Source organism: Erinaceus europaeus, chromosome X, assembly GCF_950295315.1.
Source record: "Erinaceus europaeus chromosome X, mEriEur2.1, whole genome shotgun sequence".
NCBI classification, from domain to species: domain Eukaryota; kingdom Metazoa; phylum Chordata; class Mammalia; order Eulipotyphla; family Erinaceidae; genus Erinaceus; species Erinaceus europaeus.
In genome coordinates, this window is record NC_080185.1 from 21,535,388 (window position 1) to 21,557,455 (window position 22,068).

The following is a 22,068-nucleotide window of genomic DNA, read 5'->3' on the forward strand; positions in this document are numbered from 1 at the left end:
CATGGGGAGATGAGAAAGTGTACCCATGGACTGGGGAGACAGCACAATGGTTCTGAAAAAGACTTTCTTGCTTGAGACTCTGAGCTCCCAGGTTCAATCCCCAGCACCACCATAAGCCAGAGATGAGCAGTGCTCTGGTCTTCTCTCTCTCTCTCTCTCTCTCTCTCTCTCTCTCTCTCTCTCTTTCTCTCTCTCCCTCTCTCTCCTTCCCTCCCTCTCTGTCTCTAAACTTTTTAAAATTTTATTTATTTATTGGATAGAGACAGCCAGAAATTGAGAGGGAAAGGGTGATAGAGAGGGAGGGAGACAGAGAGACACCTGTAGCATTGCTTCACCACTTGCAAAGCTTTCCCCCTGCAGGTGGGCACCGGGGACTTGAACCCAGGTCTTTGCACATTGTAACATGTGCACTCAACCAAGTGTACCACCACCCTTACCCCCCAAGTTATTTAAAAAAAAAAAAAGTTGTACCCATGTATCAACAACTGTACTGGAAACCATTAACATCCCACAATAAAATGCTAAAAGAAGAAGAAAGAAATACATCTCAAATAAATAAATAAGTGATTTCTCTCCCACCTCAGGTTCAGTAGCAGGTCACAGGCACAAGAGGATGGAGACTCAGCATGTGTCAAGTCCCTTCTTCAGGGAGAGGATGATGTGCTGGGGGAAACCAAAGAAAAAAAAAATGATCACCTCTCTTTTCCAATACACATTTTTTTCTTTTAAGGAGGTTCAATTTTTTTAAGTGCTTCCTGCGTTATCAAGGTGTGAATGACAGCTATAAGTGGGCCTAAATTGCATGCCCAGTGTGATGATTTGACGGATGGTATACACTGTGAAATGATTAGCTAATTAACACATCCATCACCTCACCCTGTTAGCATGTTCTGGGAGAGGTGAGAACATTTACCGTCTCAGCACATTTCAAGTGCATAATGCAGTGGGGTGACTTATGGGCAGCAGATTGCATGTTGGATCCCCAGAATTCCTTCCCTTTGTGACTGATCCACCATGCCCCACCTCTCCAGTTCCTGGCAGCCACCACCATTCTACTCTCTGCTTCTATGCGTTTATTGTCCACAGATTCCAGTTACGTGAGATTATATAGTTTTTAATTTTCTAGCTTATGTCACTAAACCAAGTTAATTAATTTATTATTATATATGGCCTCCTGTCTTCCTTTCTTTCTTTCTTTCTTTCTTTCTTTCTTTCTTTCTTTCTTTCTTTCTTTCTTTCTTTTCCAGAGCGCTGCTTAGCTCTGGCTTATGGTCGTGCAAGGGATTGAATCTAGGACTTTGGAGCCTCAAGCATGGAAATCCTTTTGCAAAACCATTATGTTTTTCTTCCTCCTTTTAAAAATTTTGTTCTTATCTTTATTTATTTATTGGATTGCGTAAAGATAGGCAGAAATTGAGAGGAAGGGGGAAGATAGAGAAGGAGAGAGAGACATCTGCAGCCCTTGGGAAGCTTTCCTCCTGTAGGTGGGGACTGGGGGCTTGAACCTGGACCCTAGCATATTGTAACAGGTATGTTCAACCAGGTGTGCCACCACCCAGCCTCTCCTTGTCCTTCTGTCGCTGAGTATTATGTCCTGCAGAGTTATGCATACTCTGAGAAGTGGCAGCATTTCCTTCCTTTCAGTAGTTTAATACTATGCCCCATTGATTTTTAGAGAGTGAGAGGCGGAGGGGAAAAGACCACGGAACCAAAACCAAAGCTTCATTGTGGTAGGGGGCAGGCTTGAACCTGGGTCATGCACATGACAAAGCAAGAACACTATATGCCTTCTTGTTCGTTTTTTTTTTCCCAAATATTTTTATCTATTTCAGATAGAGACAGAAACTGAGAGGTGAGGAAGAGGTAGAGGAGACAGACAGAAAGACACCTGTAGCACAGCTTCACTGCTTGTGAAGCTTCCCCCTGCAGGTGGGGACTGAGGGCTTGAACCTGGCTCCTAGCACACTGTAATGTGTGTGCTCAGCCACGTATGCCACCACCGGCCCCTGCATGCCTTGTTTTATATGAACCACGTTTGTTTCAACCATCTGTTTGTTGATGGACACTTAGATTGTATCCACATTTTGACTACTGTGAATTAACTGCAACGAACACAAAGTTGCTGATTCTCTCTCCCAGATCCTGATTTCATTGTTTTTGGCTAAATATCCAGAAGTGTAATTGCCGGGCCATATAAAAGATTACTACCACTACTACTACCACTACTACTACCACTGCTACTACTACTAGCACTACTACTACTACCACTACTATAACTACTACCAATACTATTACTACTAATACCACTACTATAACTACTACTACCACTACTACTACTATTACTACTACCACTGCCACTACTACTGCCACTACTACCACTACCGCTACTACCACTACTTCCACTACTATAACTACTACCAATACTATTACTACTAATACCACTACTACCACTACAATAACTACTACTAACCATTACTACTACTATTACTACTACCACTGCCACTACTACTGCCACTACTACTACTACCGCTACTACCACTACTTCCACTACTATAACTACTACCAATACTATTACTACTAATACCACTACTACCACTACTATAACTACTACTACCACTACTACTACTATTACTACTACCACTGCCACTACTACTGCCACTACTACTGCCACTACTACCACTACCGCTACTACCACTACTATAACTACTACCAATACTATTACTACTAATACCACTACTACCACTACTATAACTACTACTACCACTACTACTACTATTACTACTACCACTGTCACTACTACTGCCACTACTACCACTACTGCTACTACCACTACTTCCACTACTATAACTACTACCAATACTATTACTACTAATACCACTACTACTACTACTATAACTACTACTAACCATTACTACTACTATTACTACTACCACTACCACTACTACTGCCACTACTACCACTACCGCTACTACCACTACTTCCACTACTATAACTACTACCAATACTATTACTACTAATACCACTACTATAACTACTACTACCACTACTACTACTATTACTACTACCACTGCCACTACTACTGCCACTACTACCACTACCGTTACTACCACTACTTCCACTACTATAACTACTACCAATACTATTACTACTAGTACCACTACTACCACTACTATAACTACTACTACCACTACTACTACTATTACTACTACCAATACTATTACTACTAATACCACTACTACCACTACTATAACTACTGCTACCACTACTACTACTATTACTACTACCACTGCCACTACTACTGCCACTACTACTGCCACTACTACCACTACCGCTACTACCACTACTTCCACTACTATAACTACTACCAATACTATTACTACTAGTACCACTACTACTATAACTACTACTACCACTACTACTACTATTACTACTACCACTGCCACTACTACTGCCACTACTACTGCCACTACTACTGCCACTACTACCACTACTTCCACTACTTCAACTACCACTACTATAACTACTACTGCCACTACTACCACTACTACCACTACCACTATTACTACCACTGCCACTACTGCTACCACTACTACTTCCACTACTATTATTACTATTACCACTACTACTACCACTACTATAACTACCACTGCCACTACTACCACTACCACTATTACTACCACTGCCACTACTACTACCACTACTACTTCCACTACTACTATTCCTATTACCACTACTACTACCACTACTATGACTACTACTGCCACTACTACCACTACCACTACTACTGCCACTACTACCACTACCACTACTACCACCACTACTACTAGTACTTTGCCAGAGCCCTGTTCAGCTCTGGTTTATGGCAGTGCTTTTGTTGCCTCAGGGGATAAAGTCTTTTTTTGAATAACTGTTATACTGTCTCCCTAGCCATTTTATTATTTCTTTTGATCAGAACACTGTTCAGCTCTGGTTTATGGTAACATGAGCTATTGAGCCTTCAACCCCTCAGCCTAAAAGTCTGTTGCATGAAAATCTGTTGCATAGACAGTTGTGCTTTCTCCCTGACCAGGAGTTTTATTTTTAATTTCTGGGGTATGCTCCATATTCTCTTTCCTAGTGGCTATACTAATGAACATTCCCACCATAGTACACAAGACCTCCCTTTTAAAAATTTTTATTTGGGGGAGTCGCGGTAGCTCAGCAGGTTAAACGCACATGGTGCAAAGTGCAAGGACTGGCATAAGGATACCGGTTCGAAAGCCGTGACTCCCCACCTGCAGGGGAGTCACTTCACAAGCGGTGAAGCAGGTCTGCAGGTGTCTATCTTTCTCTCCCCCTCTCTGTCTTCCCCTCCTCTCCATTTCTCTCTGTCCTATCCAACAACAACGACATCAATAACAACAATAATAACTACAACAATAAAACAACAAGGGCAACAAAAGGTAATAAAGAAATATTTTAAAAAATTATTTGGGGGATTAATGATTTATAGTCAACAGTAAAATACAGTGGTTTATATATGTGTAACATATCTCAGTTTACCACATAACAATTCAATCCACCTACGTCCTCCTGTGCCATCATGTTCTAGAATCTGAACCCTCCCCTCTACCCCAGAGCCTTTTATTTTGGTGCAATGCACCAACTCCAGTTCAACTTCTGCTTTGTATTTTCCCTTCTGTTCTTATTTTTCAACTTCTATAAGTGAGATCATCCCATATTTATCCTTCTCTTTCTGGCTTATTTCACTGAATATGATTCCCTAGAGTTCCATCCAAGATGAGGTGAAGAAAGTGAATTCACCATTTTAATAGCTGCATAGTATTCCATTGAGTACATATATATCACCACTTGCTCAGCCACTCATCGGTTGTTGGACACCTGGGTTACTTCCAGGTTTTGCCTATTACAAATTGTGCTGTGTGAACATGGGTATACACAAATGTTTTTGGATGGGTGTGGTGAGTTCCTTAGAATATATGCCCAGGGGGAGTCGGGCGGTAGTGCAGTGAGTTAAGCGCAGGTGGTTCAAAGTACAAGGACCAGAGTATGGCTTCTGGTTCAAGCCCCCAGCTTCCCACCTGCAGGGGAGTCACTTCACAAACGATTAAAGAGTCATCATTAAAGTATGCCAGTCTCTTGCCCTTATTCAGCTTTTGCAGTCCTCACTTTGATGAGGTTAGCTTTGGAGTGAGTGAGAGAACTGTAATAGGAAGTAGGTGAGGAGGGTATCTAAATCTAATTAGATACTATTTCATTAGGAACTTTATACTGACTCAGTTCAGACTATTGTGTACTTTTGCTTTCAGGTATATATTTTGCCCTAGTTTATGGATACGTGTGAACATATTGCTCTATCTCACGGGACCTGGTTTATATCTTGGGTTTGGGACTTTGTTAGGAAGTGAACCACCTGGAATGGAATTAGAGAATCCTATGAAAGGAAAGGTCTCACCCAAGTAATGGGGCTGAAGGGTTGTCATTCCACGCCTGACATCTCTGGACACAGTCTGAAGTGAAGCATGCTGAGGTGGGACTCGTTGTGCTGTTAGGTTGGGATCAGCGGATGCAATATTATTTTATATGAATTGAGAGAAGCATGCAGGAAAGTGAGTCCCACCTTAGAGTTTTCAGGATTGGGGGAAATATAGGCTCTATAGAGGAAGTGGGAGGTTCCTGCTGTCTTAGGGTTAAGAAGACAACAGATAGTTAATGCTATAATCACATTATTTGGCAATTGGGTTAACTTTGTAAATCCCTTTGTTATGATTTGCTGTATCATATACAATATCACCATAATTTATGTCCTTTGACATTATTTGTATATAGCTGTGCCACCGGTTGCTTCTGTTCTCCCTTGTCTAGGCTTTTAAGAGAGTCAACATATCAAAGACTCAGCCTATGTATTAAAAAGACTCAGTCTGTGCTTTAAAAAGTTTGAGACATACAATCAATTTTTCCCTCTCATATTAATTAAATAGTGATTTCTATGACTAGAAATTAATAGGAGTGTACCTAAACACCATTCCCACCACCAAAAGACTGTGTCCCATCCCATTTCACCCCCCACCCTCACCCTCACCCCAGGGTTTTTATTTTGGTGCCCTACTCCAGATGTTTTTCATTTTGAAGCTACATAGAAATAAAATCCTGGGCAGGGGTAGATAGCATAATGGTTATGCAAACAGACTCTCATGACTGAGGCTCCAAAGTCCCAGATTCAATCCCCTGCACCACCATAAGCCAGAGCTGAGCAGTGCTCTGGTAAAAAAAAAAAAAAAAATTAATTAATTCCCCAATAAAGAAATTTTAAAAAAAGAAATAAAATCCTGCCACTTGCTCTTTTGGAACTCTGAAAGATTTCTCTTTTTTAGTCAGAAAAAAAAAGAAAGAAAGAAAAGAAAAGAAAAGAGAAAACAATCTTAAGGTATCAAGCTCTTCTGATATAGAACCGTAGAAATTTTTACTCTGATTTAAATAATTCTAGAAGTGATAGAGGTCAAGCTGATTAAAGTAGACATACAACCATTAGGATTCAAGACACAAAGGTTTAGGGAATGTTTATTGACTTATTTATTTTGGCATCAAGATTTTCACTGGTTTTCACTGCCATTCGAGCAGACTCATTCTTTTTTTAGGTAGAGGGTGAGAGATAGAGTGAGGAGATACACCACAGCACTTCTCTACTACTCATGAAGTTTCCCTTTTGCACATCTCCTGTGGTGACTAGAAATTCACACCTGGGTCCTTGCACTTGGGAAACTACACTCTAGAAGGTGAGTCATCTCCTGGCTCCAAATTGGGAAATTTAGAAAATGTACCAGGACGGGGTGGTGGTGCATCTGACTGAGTGCACAAGTAACCATGCACAAGCACCCATGTTCAAGCCCTTGCTCCCCACCTGCAAGAGGGAAGCTTCACAAGTGGTGAATCAGTGCTGCAGGTGTCTCTCTTTCCTCACCCTCTCTACCTCCTTCCCCTTCCCCTCTCAATTTCTCTATGTCTCCACCCAATAAAATTAAAAGAAAGAAAGGAAGGAAGAAAGAAAGAAAGAAAGAAAGGAAGAAAGAAAGAAAGAAAGAAAGAAAGAAAGAAAGAAAGAAAGAAAGAAAGAAAATGTGCCCAATTATCTCCCTCAGAGTACTTTTCCCGGCCTTAGCTAGCTGGAAGCAACCAGGAAAGGAAAGGAGTCTGTAATGTCATGTTTTCCCAGATGTTATTTCACAAGTTCCACTTTTCAGCTTCACAAAGAATGTATTCAGAGTGTTTCTGATCAAATACTCAGCCATTGCCTTGACAACATGAGCAGATCATTACTAGAAAACTAGGTTTTTTGTACCATCTAGTGGTGCCTCCAAATATAGCTGACATGCTGTGGCATCATTCCTCACCGTGCTGCATTATATTACATCTTCAAGACAGTCAAATCTCTCTGTCTTTTCTCAGGTGGGTCACTTTATTGTTTTTAAATAACTTTGGGAAAATATTGCTTTAGGGGTTCATTGTCACAGGCATGTAATTCCATAACTACCCAAAAAGGGTGCTAGTGTACCTCACCCGCCACCAAACCATCCTCCTCCTCCTCCACCATAGGGCCCTGGATGCCTAGTCTTCCTTCATACCCCTTTTCCCATTCGGAGTCCCATGATCAACTGTGAACAAGCAAGTCCATTAAAGTTTCACCTTAGGGTGGGGGTAGATAGCATAATGGTTATGCTAAGAGACTGTTAGGCCTGAAGCTCTGAATCTCAGCGTCAATCCCCGAACCATGCTAAGCCAGAGCTAAGCAATCCTCTGAGTGAAAGAAAAAAGAAAAGGAGAAGATGGAGGGGAGAGAGAAGGGGAGAGTAAAGGAGGAGGAAAAGGGAGAGGAGAGGGAGGGGGAGGAGGAGGGGTTTCACCTTAAATAATCGCTTGCTATGTTTCTTAGGTTCCTTCTGACTTATTTCACAATCCCCAGAACTTTCCATCTTGCAGAATTGAAACTGTCCCACTGAACACTTTTCTCTTCATCACCAATTCCTCAAATAGACTATCTTTTTTAAGGTCACTTCATTCCCCCCCACCCCCGTTGTTGCCCTTGTTTTTTTTATTGTTATAGTTATTATTCTTGTTGTTATTGATGTCATCGTTGTTGGATAGGACAGAGAGAAATGGAGAGAGGAGGGGAAGACAGAGAGGGGGAGAGAAAGATAGACACCTGAAGACCTGCTTCACCGCCTGTCAAGCGACTCCCCTGCAGGTGGGGAACTGAGGGCTCGAACCCAGATCCTTATGCCAGTCCTTGCGCTTTGCGCACTTAATCCACTGCGCTACCGCTCGATCTCCAAGATCACTTCATTTTTTATTGAAGTAACATTGCATTATGATATGATTTAAGTTTCAGGTATGTGTCATTGAGAATCAGTTTGTCTAGACTAAGTGGAGCTGAGGATCATATGCCCTTCACAATCAACTTGTCCCTTTTTCCTGATTTACCTACCCACCTACCTTCCCTTTCCTCTCTCGTCACCACTGATTGGTCTTATAGTCCACATGAATATTACCGTTTTATTTAGTTCATCTATTTACTTCCTCCTCATACCACACATCATTGCAATCACACAGTTTTTGTTGCTTCTCTGATTTATTTCACTACGCATGATACCCTGTAGGTCTATCCATGTTTCTAATAGGTCCTCACCAGACATTCAGTCTGCCTTGATCTTGAACCCCCAACCTGTTGTTTAAGACCTTGCACCTCCCCGTCTTTGGAGTTTGTTATGAACTAAGACAGTAAGTAGCCTTAGGGGAAATTATTGAACTCCTGATCTCAGTTTCCTGATCCACCAACACATACACACATCAATAACTCCTTACAAAACAAAGTGGTTGGTTGTATTCTTATGTGGAAAACTGAGAAATGTTATGTACAAATTACTGTATTTACTGTCGAATTTAAAACAATCTCCCATTAAAGAAATTTTTTAAAAAGTGGGTAACATTTTTTTCCATTTTATTGGGGTTTACAATACAGCTGTTTATGAAAACACACTCTCATGCCTGAAGCTTCCAGGTTCATTCCCCTGCACCACCATAAGCCAGAGCTGAGCAGTGCTCTGGTAAATAATAAATACAGTACAATACAATACAATACAATACAGTACAGTACAGTACAGTATAATACAGCTGACATATATACACAACCTCTGGTTTCCCCATAATAGAGAATATAACATCCTTTTGCAACTTAACTTTCTCAATTATACAGATGTCTCAAAGACATCGATATTAAGAGTTAGTTAGTTATTTAGTTATTGCCATCAGGGTTATTGCAGGGACTCAGTGCCTGCACAACTTCACAATTCCCAGCCATCTGGCTATGTATCTATCTATTTACAGTCTAACTATGTATCTATCTGTCTCTCTCTCTCTGATAGAGGAGATACATGAACAGAGAGAGTCAGAGAAGGAGAGATACCTGCAGCACTGCTCCACCACTAGTGAAGCTTTGCAACCCCCTGAAGTTGGGGACTAGAGGCCTAAACCTGAGTCCTCCTGTATAGTGACATGTGCTCTCTACCAGAGAAGCCATCACTGGGTCCCCAAGACACTGTTCTTTGTACCTACTTCATGGCACTCACTTGTATAGATGACTCATGATGTATTTAGCTGACATGTTTTAGAAAGAATTTAGGGTCACTTCTTGTTTTATTGCTACTAAGTTATTGTGACTACCTGGAATAAGACGCTGTGCCTCTGTGAATCATCTATGTGTGTTTTACAATGATCTAAAAGCACATGTGTGTATGATTTTTGTACTTAATTCACATCTGCATAAATAAACAAAGATCTATAGTATGTTATTTTGGGTGGATGTTAATTTGAATGCCTTACTTTTGGGAATTTATGTTTATCTAGACTTTTCACTATCCTGATAATATAGTACTGAGCAGCTATGTACTGAAATGTATCTTTGCCACATCATTTTATTTTCTTTCTCTTCCTTCCTTGCTCTCTCTCTCTCTCTCTCTCTCTCTCTCTTTATTTCTTTCCAAAACACTTTACAGCTCTGGCTTATGGTGGTGCTGGGGATTGAACTTGGGACCTCAGAACCTCAGGCACAAAAATATTTTACAAGACTATTATACCGTCTCCTCAGCCCTCAGATCATTTTCTTCAGATATATCCCTTGAGCTGAAGTTGTCCAGTCAAGGCATATGTAGCCACTTCACTTAAGGGAAAAACTGCCCAATTCGGAGCCCGGTGGTGGTGCATCTGGTTGAGTGCAAATGTTACAGTGTGCAAGGACTTGGATTCAAGTCCCCATTCCTGACCTGCAGGAGGAAAGCTTCACCAGTGGTCTCTCTCCTCTGTGTCCCCCTTCCTCTCGATTTCTGGCTGTCTCTATGCAATAAATAAATAAAAATGAAATTAAAAAATCCCAATTCTCCAAGTTTTGCCAAATGGAGATCCTTAGATATGACAAGCTTGAAAGAAAACATGCATAACACACAGGTCAGCAGTTTCCAAATCTGGTATGGCAAACAGAACAGTCACCCCAACCATGTCCATGTCCTAATCCTCAGAAACTGCGTTTTTGTTTTTGTTTTTTCCAGCTTTGTTAAGAAAGACTCAACATGCATCACTGTGTCAGTTTACAGCATAGGGCAAGATGGTTTTGATGTTTGTCTATTATGCAATAATCAAGGTGACTAATCAGCTAGACTTAAAACAGGGGACTAGCCTGGTGATCCAGGGCTCCGTGTAATCACAAGTGTTCCTCAGGATGAAAGAGGAGAAAGAAGAGATGTGACAGGGGAAGGGTGATCAAAAAGTTGGCTTTGAAGAGGAAGGCGAGACAAGGACTAGAAACTGGACGCAGGGATTCCCCTAAAGTCTCCAGAAGGAGCATGGTTTTGCAGACACCTTGATTACAGCCCAGCAAGACCCCGGAAATGGACTTCTCATCTCCACCTAAAAGAGAGTAGTTGTGTGAAATTTGAAGCCACTCAGTTTGTGGTCACTTATTACAGAGGCAATGGGAAAGTGAAGCCTCTGATTATACTGGAGACTCATGAGTAGGGAAGGGAATAGGGTGGTCTTTCTTTCTTTCTTTCCTTTTATTTTATTTTTGAGAGAGACAGAAATACCAGAGCACTGCTCAGCTCTGGTTTATGGTGGTGCGGGAGATTGAACCTGGGACTTTGGAGCCTCAGGCATGGGAGTCTGTTTGCATAACCATTATGCTATCTCCCCCACCCAGGGCGGTGTTTCTTATACCCAGACACTCTGGTTCAGAAAGTCCAGGACAGAATGGTGAAGGGCTTATTTGTACCGAGTTTCCTTGGTGGTGACGAAACATCTGGGGAAACTGAGAAATTGCTGAGAAAGACCATGTGCAGAAACAACCATAAATTCTTATGAATAACTAAGTGACTACTTAATATTTTAATTCAGATGATTATAGAAAAATTATATTAACTGTCTAAATAAGTATTTTATACTACATTTATTACAAATAGATTATGCTAATTTGGGGGGTGCAGGGGCCTCAAACATACACTGTTTCATCACTCCTGGGGAGACTTTTCCATTCTTTTTATTTCAGATAGAGAAAGAGAAGATAAAGTGAGGGTAGATAGCATAATGGTTATGCAAAGAGATTCTCATGCCTGAGGCTTTGAAGTCCCAGGTTCAACCCCCCCCACACATACACACACACTCTACACCACCATAAGCCAGAGATGAGCAGTGCTCTGGTTTGAGGAGGAGGGGGAGGAGGAAAAGAAGAAGGAGGGGGGAGAGGGGAGAGGAAGGGAGGGGAGAGGAAGAGGAGGAGAAGAAACAAAAGGAGCCACCTAGCCCATGCCATGGTACTTCCTTGTGGTATCTGGGTTCAAACCCAGGCCGTATTTATAGCAAGGCACATGTCTGCTTGAGCGAGCTACCTTCTGGCCTGATTATATTAATTAAAAAATGTATTCACAGAGCTGGAGAAATATCTTAATGGTAGAATGAATGGTAAAGTACAAGACTTGCATTCAGGAGGACCCTATCCTGGGTACTACATAAGCCAAAACTGAGTGGTGTGCTAGACTCTCTCTCTCTCTCTCTCTCTCTCTCTCTCTGAATGAATAAGCTTTATAAGAATTTATAAGAATGAATAAGCTTTATATGAATTTATAAGAATTATTTGGAGGCCAGGTGGTGGTGCATCTGGTTAAGTGCACATATTACCGAGCACAAGGACCATAGTTTAACAACCCCCCGCCCAACCTTCAGGGGAGATGCTTGATAAGAAGTGAAGCAGGGTGATCCAGGAGGTGGCACAATGGATAAAGCACTGGACTCTCAAGCATGAGGTCTTGAGTTCAATTCCTGGCAGCACATGTAACAGAGTGATGTCTGGTGTTCTCTCTCTCTTTCTCTCTCTCTCTCTCTCTCTCTCTCTCTCTCTCTCTCTTTCATCTTTCTCATAAATAAATAAAATCTTTAAATAAAAAAAAAAGAAGTGATGCAGGTCTGCAGGTGTCTGTCTCTCTCTCCCTCTATTTCCCCCTCCTCTCTCAATTTCTTTGTTCCCTATGTAATAGGAATTAGAGGTGGCCAGGGGGTGACACACCTGGTTAAGTGCACACACTACAGTGCACAAGGACCTGGGTTCAAGCTCCCAGTCCCTAACTGCAGGGGGAGGTTTCTCAAGCAGTGAAGAAGGGTTGCAGGTGTCTCTCTTCCTCCCTATCACCTCCTTCCCTCTCAATTTCTGGCTGTCTCTATCTAATAAATAAATAAAGACAATAAACAGCAGCAAATGCTGGAGAGGGTGTGGGGTCAAAGGAACCCTCCAACATTGCTGCTGGGAATGTCAATTGGTCCAACCTCTGTGGAGAACAGTCTGGAGAACTCTAGGAAGGCTAGAAATGGACCTACCCTATGATCCTGCAATTCCACTCCTGGGGATATATCCTAAGGAACCCAACACATCCATCCAAAAAGATCTGTGTACACATATGTTCTTGGCAGCACAATTTGTAATAGCCAAAACCTGGAAGCAACCCAGGTGTCCAACAACAGATGAGTGGCTGAGCAAGGTGTGGTATATATACACAATGGAATACTACTCAGCTGTGAAAAAAATGGTGACTTCACCGTTTTCAGCCGATCTTGGATGGACCTTGAAAAATTCATGTTATGTGAAATAAGTCAGAAACAGAAGGATAATATGGGATGATCTCACTCTCAGGCAGAAGTTGAAAAATAAGATCAGAAACGAAAACACAAGTGGAACCTGAAATGTAATTGGCGTATCGCACCAAAGTAAAAGACTCTGGGGTGGGTGGGTGGGGAGAATACAGATCCATGAAGGATGATAAATGACATAGTGGGGGTTGTATTGTTAAATGGGAAACTGGGGAATGTTATGCATGTACAAACTATTGTATTTACTGTTGAATGTAAAACATTAATTCACCAATAAAGAAATAAATTAAAAATACATAAATAAAGATAATAAAAAAATTTTAAAAACTAGAGGGTAGCATAGTCTACCAATGTTTAAAAAGAGACAGAGAAAAAAATTAGAAAGGAGAAAGAAAAAAAGGGGGGGAAATGGCCTCTGGGAGCAGTCAATCCACAGTGCTGGCACTGAGCCCCAGCATTAACACTGGTGGCAGAAAAAAATTATTTATTTATCACTAAGTGGCAATGTCAGTATTACTCTGGCACATGTGATGGTAGAGTTCAAACTTAGAGCCTCATGCTTGAGAACTCAGTATTTTATCCATTGTGTCACCTTCTGGGTCATATGAATGAATTTTTTGAAAACATGAAAGTGTGACTGGAGCTGACCTGGGTTTCCCATCTGGCCCCATTAACTCTATCTCTTCAAATTATCTTTCCAGCTTAATTGTCTTCTGTTTTAAGAAACAACATTATAAAAATATTTTTAGGGAGTCGGGCGGTAACACAACAGGTTAAGCACAAGTGTTGCAAAGCACAAGGACCAGTGTAAGGATCCTGGTTCGAGCCCCCGGCTCCCCACCTGCAGGAGAGTCGCTTCACAGGCGGTGAAGCAGGTCTTCAGGTGTCTTTCTCTCCCCCTCTGTCTTCCCCTTCTCTCTCTATTTCTCTAAGCCCTACCTAACAACGACACCACCAACAACAACAATAATAACTACAACAACTCAGGAAGTTGCACAGCCAGGACCACAATATTCTAGTGAGCATTTACTTGTGGAGGAACAATTTGGTTCCGGTGTTGTGTGTGCTGCCAAGTTAAGGATGAAAAGGTGTTGAAAGTATAAGACTCAACTGGTTCTGAAAGCCACTTTTTACTTTGGAATTTTTTTTTTTTTTTTGGTGGATGGGAGTGTGTGGATCTCCAAGTCTTCACCACTGTGGGTGATTATTAAAAATATTTAGTCTCCTCCCCTCTCCTCTCCCGGATCAAGTAGGAATACCAAAGGAGACCACCAGGACCGAAACAAGACAGGACTAGAATGACCACAGGAACACAGTAAATCACCCGTGAGTACAAACACGCGTGGCTGGTGACAGAGAGGAGAACTGCTAACAGTTCAACAGTTTATCAGTTGAGACACCACCTCCAGTCTGCTCCATAACAAGGGGACAGCTGAAGGGAGGAAAGGACTCCCCAGAGACTCACCAAGTGCAACTCTGAGTCTCCATTGCTACTACCCTCAGAATCTGGAGCAGCAACAGGGAGGGACACCAGGGGACAGAGATCTAACCGGGAAACTCAGGAGAAGACCTATACCTCCCTAGCATAGCTGAGGGGCTGTGAAAGTCTCTTTGCATAACCAATGGATTATCTCTGCCACACCCTGCTTTATCTCTTGGTCAGGAGTCAGTGATTAAGCTAAGAAGCCTATTGATAGATTAAAAGCCCTCAGGATCCCATAGCCTACAGGGAAGAAAAAAAAAGAGGCTATTACACCACTGAGCACCAACTCAGAGATTGAAAAAACTGTTAACTTCCACCACGGTAAAACCTTTAATTAATTTACTTAGACACAAGTCAATCCAGGCAATAGTGATCAATAATTTGAAAAGTACTGATAAAGGGAACTCATAACATAATATATAAAATGGGTAAACCAACAAGAAAAAATGTTGGAGACTCGAACCAGGACAAGAGTCCAGCTAAAAGTCCTCCAGTGGGTGAAGCACAAAATAACGAGTTCAACATCCAAACATTAGCTAAGGAAATAATAACAGGAGTGAGTAAAGAATTTGAAAAAAATTGTAATCAGAAATGCAGGAACAACAAATGAGAATATGGAAGAAAATTCTAATAATCTCATGGTTATTAGAGAGCTGAAAGCTGAAATCGCTGAGCTAAGAAGGCAACTAGCTGAACAAGCTAAAACAGTATCAGAGCAAGGCAACAAAATAGATGAACTCCAGAAAGCAGTAGAGGGCAGAGAGAATAGAATCTATGAGGCTGAAGACAGAATTAGCAAGATTGAGGATGAATTAGAGACAACTAAAAAAGAAGTAAGAGATCTCAAAAAGAGATTAAGAGATGCTGAAAACAACAACAGAGTCCTATGGGATGACTTCAAAAGAAACAATATACGCATTATTGGCTTACCAGAGGAAGAAAGAGAAGGAGAGGAAGAAAGCATTCTCCAGGCCATAATAGCTGAAAATTTCTCTAGTCTAGACAACACCAAAGACATAAAGATTCAAGAAGCCCAGAGGGTCCCAAACAGAATTAACCCAGACCTAAAGACACCAAGACATGTCATACTTAGAATGGAAAGGAATAAGGATAAAGAAAGGATACTCAAGGCTGCAAGAGAAAAACAAAGAGTCACCTACAAAGGAAAACCCATAAGATTAACAGCAGACTTCTTCATACAGACACTACAGGCCAGAAGAGAATGGCAAGATATCTATTGAGTGCTCAATGAGAAAGGCTTTCAGCCAAGAATACTATATCCTGCTAGACTGTCATTCAGACTAGATGGAAGCATCAAAACCTTCTCAGACAAGCAACAGTTGAAGGAAGCAACCATCACCAAGCCTGCCCTGAAAGAAGTTCTGAAAGGTCTCCTATAAACAACCAGACCACCACAAATAGGACATATATCAAAACACTCTAAAACTCTACAAGAATGGCGTTAAAATATCTTCAATCTTTGATATTAATAAATGTCAATGGCCTGAATTCACCTATTAAAAGACACAGAGTAGGAAGATGGATCAGAAAACACAACCCAACAATATGTTGTCTACAGGAAACTCACCTAACTCAACAAGACAAACACAGACTTAAAGTGAAAGGATGGAAAACTATCATACAAGCCAATTGCCCACAAAAAAGGGCAGGAACAGCTATTCTCATATCTGACATGATAGACTTTAAAATAGATAAGATTAAAAAAGATATGAATGGACACTACCTAATGCTCAGAGGATCAGTCAATCAAGAGGACTTAACAATTATTAATATCTATGCACCCAATGAGAAGCCATCTAAATACATCAAACTTCTACTGAATGAGCTACAGCAATATATTAACAGTAACACAATCATAGTAGGGGACTTCAACACCCCACTCTCTCAACTTGACAGATCATCCAGGAAGAAAATCAGTAAAGACATAAGGGAGCTAAATGAAGAGATAGATAAACTAGAACTATTGGACATGTTCAGAGTCATTCATCCCAAGATACTGGAATACACATTTTACTCAAATCCACATGGATCATTCTCAAGGATAGACTATATGTTAGGCCACAAAGACAGCATCAGCCAATTCAAGAGCACTGAAATCATCCCAAGCATCTTCTCAGACCACAGTGGAATTAAACTAACACTTAACAATCAACAAAAGATTAGTAACAGTCCCAAAATGTGGAAGCTCAACAGTACACTTCTTAACAACTTCTGGGTCAAAGAGGAAATCAAGGAAGAAATCAAAATGTTTTAACAGTTCAATGAAAATGAAGACACAAGCTATCAAAATGTTTGGGACACAGCTAAAGCAGTCCTAAGAGGGAAGTTCATAGCTATACAAGCACACATTAGGAAACAAGAAAAGGCACAAATAAACAGCCTGATTGCACATCTTAAAGACCTAGAAGAAGAACAACAAAGGAATCCTAAAGCAACAAGAAGGACAGAAATCACTAAAGTTAGGGCAGAAATAAATAACATTGAGAATAGGAAAACCATACAAAAGATCAATGAAAGTAAATGTTGGTTCTTCGAAAGAGTAAAAAAAATCGACAAGCCTTTAGCCAACTCACAAAACAAAAAAGGGAGAAGACCCAAATAAATCGGATAGTAAATGAAAGAGGAGATATCACAACAGACACTGTAGAAATTCAACATATCATGCGAGGCTTCTATGAACAACTATATGCCACCAAGCTAGAGAACCTGGAAGAAATGAATGATTTCCTAGATACCTACCAACTTCCAAAACTAAGTAAAGAGGAAGTGGATAACATGAACAGGCCCATCACAGCTAATGAAATTGAAACAGTTATCAAAAATCTCCTCAAAAATAAAAGTCCTGGACCAGATGGTTTTACAAATGAATTCTACAAAACTTTCAAAGAAGAACTAATACCTCTACTTTTAAAAGTCTTCCAGAAGATTGAAGACACTGGAATACTCCCTGCCAGCTTCTATGAAGCCAACATCACCCTGATACCAAAAGCAGACAGGGACACAACCAAAAAAGAAAACTACAGACCAATATCTCTGATGAACATAGATGCAAAAATATTGAACAAAATTCTAGCCAACCAGATACAGCAGTATATCAAAAAGATTGTTCATCATGACCAAGTGGGGTTTATCCCAGGCATGCAAGGTTGGTTTAATATATGTAAATCAATCAATGTGATCCACCACATCAACAAAAGCAAGACTAAAAACCACATGGTCATATCAATAGATGCAGAGAAAGCCTTTGACAAAATACAACATCCCTTTATGATCAAAACACTACAAAAAATGGGAATAGATGGAAAATTCCTGAAGATAGTGGAGTCTATATATAGCAAACCTACAGCCAACATCATACTCAATGGTGAAAAACTGGAAGCATTTCCCCTCAGATCAGGTACTAGACAGGGCTGCCCACTATCACCATTACTATTCAACATAGTGTTGGAAGTTCTTGCCATAGCAATCAGGCAGGAGCAAGGAATTAAAGGCATACAGTCTGGAAGAGAAGAAATCAAACTCTCCCTATTTGCAGATGACATGATAGTATACATGGAAAAACCTAAGGAATCCAGCAAGAAGCTTTTGGAAATCATCAGGCAATACAGTAAGGTATTCAGGCTATAAAATTAACATTCAAAAGTCAGTGGCATTCCTCTATGCAAACACTAAGTTAGAAGAAATTGAAATCCAGAAATCAGTTCCTTTTTCTAGAGCAACAAAAACAATAAAATATCTAGGAGAAACCTAATCAAAGAAGTGAAAGACTTGTATACTGAAAATTATGAGTCACTACTCAAAGAAATTGAAAAAGACACAAAGAAGTGGAAAGATATTCCATGTTCATGGGTTGGAAGAATTAACATCATCAAAATGAATATATTACCCAGAGCCATCTACAAATTTAATGCTATCCCCATCAAGATCCCAAGCACATTTTTTAGGAGAATAGAACAAATGCTACAAATGTTTAACTGGAACCAGAAAAGACCTAGAATTGCCAAAACAATCTTGAGAAAAAAGAACAGAACCGGAGGCATCACACTCCCAGATCTCAAACTGTATTATAGGGCCATTGTCATCAAAACTGCTTGGTACTGGAACATGAACAGACACACTGACCAGTGGAATAGAATTGAGAGCCCAGAAATGAGGCCCCACACCTATGGACATCTAATCTTTGACAAAGGGGCCCAGACTATTACATGGGGAAAGCAGAGTCTCTTCAACAAATGGTGTTGGAAACAATGGGTTGAAACATGCAGAAGAATGAAACTGAATCACTGTATTTTACCAAATGCAAAAGTAATTTCCAAGTGGATCAAGGACTTGGATGTTAGACCAGAAACTATCAAATACTTAGAGGAAAATATTGGCAGAAATCTTTTCCGCATAAATTTTAAAGACATTTTCAATGAAACGAATCCAATTACAAGGAAGACTAAGGCAAGTATAAACCTATGGGACTACATCAAATTAAAAAGCTTCTTCACAGCAAAAGAAACCACTACCCAAACCAAGAGACCCCTCATAGAATGGGAGATCTTTACATGCCATACATCAGATAAGAGTTTAGTAACCAACATATATAAAGAGCTTGCCAGACTCAGCAATAAGACAACAAATAACCCCATCCAAAAATGGGGGGAGGACTTGGACAAAATATTCACCACAGAAGGGATCCAAAAGGCTGAGAAACACATGAAAAAATGCTCCAAGTCTCTGATTGTCAGAGAAATGCAAATCAAGACAACAATGAGATATCACTTCACTCCTGTGAGAATGTCATACATCAGAAAAGATACCAGCAGCAAATGCTGGAGAGGGTGTGGGGTCAAAGGAACCCTCCTGCACTGCTGGTGGGATTGTAAATTGGTCCAACCTCTGTGGAGAACAGTCTAGAGAACTCTAGGAAGGCTAGAAATGGACCTACCCTATGACCCTGCAATTCCCCTCCTGGGGATATATCCTAAGGAACCCAACACATCCATCCATAAAGATCTGTGTACACATATGTTCTTGGCAGCACAATTTGTAATAGCCAAAACCTGGAAGCAACCCAGGTGTCCAACAACAGATGAGTGGCTGAGCAAGGTGTGGTATATATACACAATGGAATACTACTCAGCTGTAAAAAATGGTGACTTCACCGTTTTCAGCCGATCTTGGATGGACCTTGAAAAAATCATGTTGAGTGAAATAAGTCAGAAACAGAAGGATGAATGTGGGATGATTTCACTCTCAGGCTGAAGTTGCAAAACAAGATTAGAAAAGAAAACACAAGTGGAACCTGAAATGGAATTGGAGTATTACACCAAAGTAAAAGACTCTGGGGTGGGTGGGTGGGTGGGGAGAATACAGGTCCATGAAAGATGATGAATGACATAGTGGGGGTTGTATTGTTAAATGGGAATCTGGGGAATGTTATGCATGTACAAACTATTGTATTTACTGTTGAATGTAAAACAGTAATTCCCCAATAAAGAAATAAATTATTAAAAAATATTTATTAATTATTCCCTTTTGCTGCCCTTGTTGTTTTATTGTTATAGTTATGATTGATGTCATTGTTGTTGGATAGGACAGAGAGAAATGGAGAGAGGAGGGGAAGACAGAGAAGGGGGAGAGAAAGATAGACACCTGCAGACCTGCTTCACCGCCTGTGAAGCGACTCCTCTGCAGGTGGGGAGCTCGAACCGGGATCCTTAAGCAGGTCCTTGTGGCTTTGCACCACCTTTGCTTAACCAGCTGCACTATTGACCGACTCTTCGTGGGTGATTTTTTTTCAGAGACAAAGACAGGGTGAAAGAGACAACACTGAAGCTTCTTTCAGTGCAGTGTGGACTAGGCTCAAGCCTGAGGGGAGAGAGAGGAGAGGAAAGGGGAGGGATGAGGGGGGGGGGAGAGAGAGAGAGAGAATGAACCAGAACACCACTCAGGCACATGTGATGCCAGAAATCAAACTCAGGACTTTATTATTGAGACTTCAACTCTTTATGCCACCTCCCAGGATACATCATTTGAAATTCTTGAAATATAATCTTTGCAACCAGGAAAAAAAAAAGGTCGTTATTTTCCTGGACATTTGAAGCACTCCCCATTCATCCAGATTGCAGAGGGAGGGGCATTATGTGTACTTATGCCAGTGGGAAGAACAAGCAGCTGGTGAACTGGAGTGAGTGGGTTAGGGTTGTCAGCTTCTCAAAACTGCAAAGGACCTGATGCACCCCGGTTCCACTTCTAGTCCCGAACCTTGACAACTCTGCTAGTTCTGCTCTCCCCTGGTTAACAAGTAAACATGTAGCTGGAATCAGAAAACAAAGGGGCATAACGGTGTGTGTTTAATAAGAAATACAGCTCAATCAAAGGCGTAAATATCCTGTGGTCCTGGAGGTGGTGCAGTGGATGGGGCATTGGACACTCGGGCATGAGGTCCTGGGTTCAATCCCCGGCAGCACACGTACCAGAGTGATGTCTGGCTCTTTCTCACTCTCTTCTATCATTTCTTATGAATCAATAAAATAAAAACATTTTAAAAAAACAACAACAAAGGAATGATATCCAAGTTCACTTTCTGGAAGAGATGGGAATATAATAAAAGGGTGTTTCTACAAAGCCAGGAATGGGTCTGGGATGAAGCTGGAGATGCTCTGGGCAGGGATTTAACTGTGCTGCCAGAGGAACAGGGCTGTTTCTTCCTTAGGGGATAGAGATCTGCACTTCCTGCTTGATTAAAAGTAGAAAAGTTGACTATAACCTTCAGCTTTATATTTGAGAACACTCCCAGGCTGCAAGAATCTAAAGAAATGCTCTCAAATAATCCAGGCGCCATAGGATGGCAACCCTCTTGGAATCCTTTCCTTCCCCTAAATAAGAGTTAATAATAGTTTAATTCTGATGGTCCATGTCATCTTCAAATAGACAAATCCTGCGAGAATCAGCCAAGATAAACAGTGGTGTAATTATGTGTTACAAATGCTAAGATCTGCCTTCACCTGGAATTTTCCCAACCTAAAAAAGAGCATGGGGCTTTGAAGGTAAATAACTTAGCATACTGACTAAGAGCCCTTTTCTTTCCTTAGTAAATCCAGAGCCCCTATGTAACACAGTGGAATGATTGTTCCTGAGACAGGAGAGTGACTGTATTCCCACCAAGGTCATTAGTTCAATCATGCAAGAATTGTGATCTTTATTTACATTGCAGATAGGAAGGAAAAATACCAAAACGCCATGCTGATGTTGACCCTTGATACTCTGCAGGAAAGAAAACTCCCTAAGGTCCAGTTCTGTGCTTTACCACTGGCTCTGCTACAGGCAAGGCACATTTTGCCTCTACCCTTGGTGCCCACACCAGCCCGAGCCGCTGGGGCATTTCCACTTGA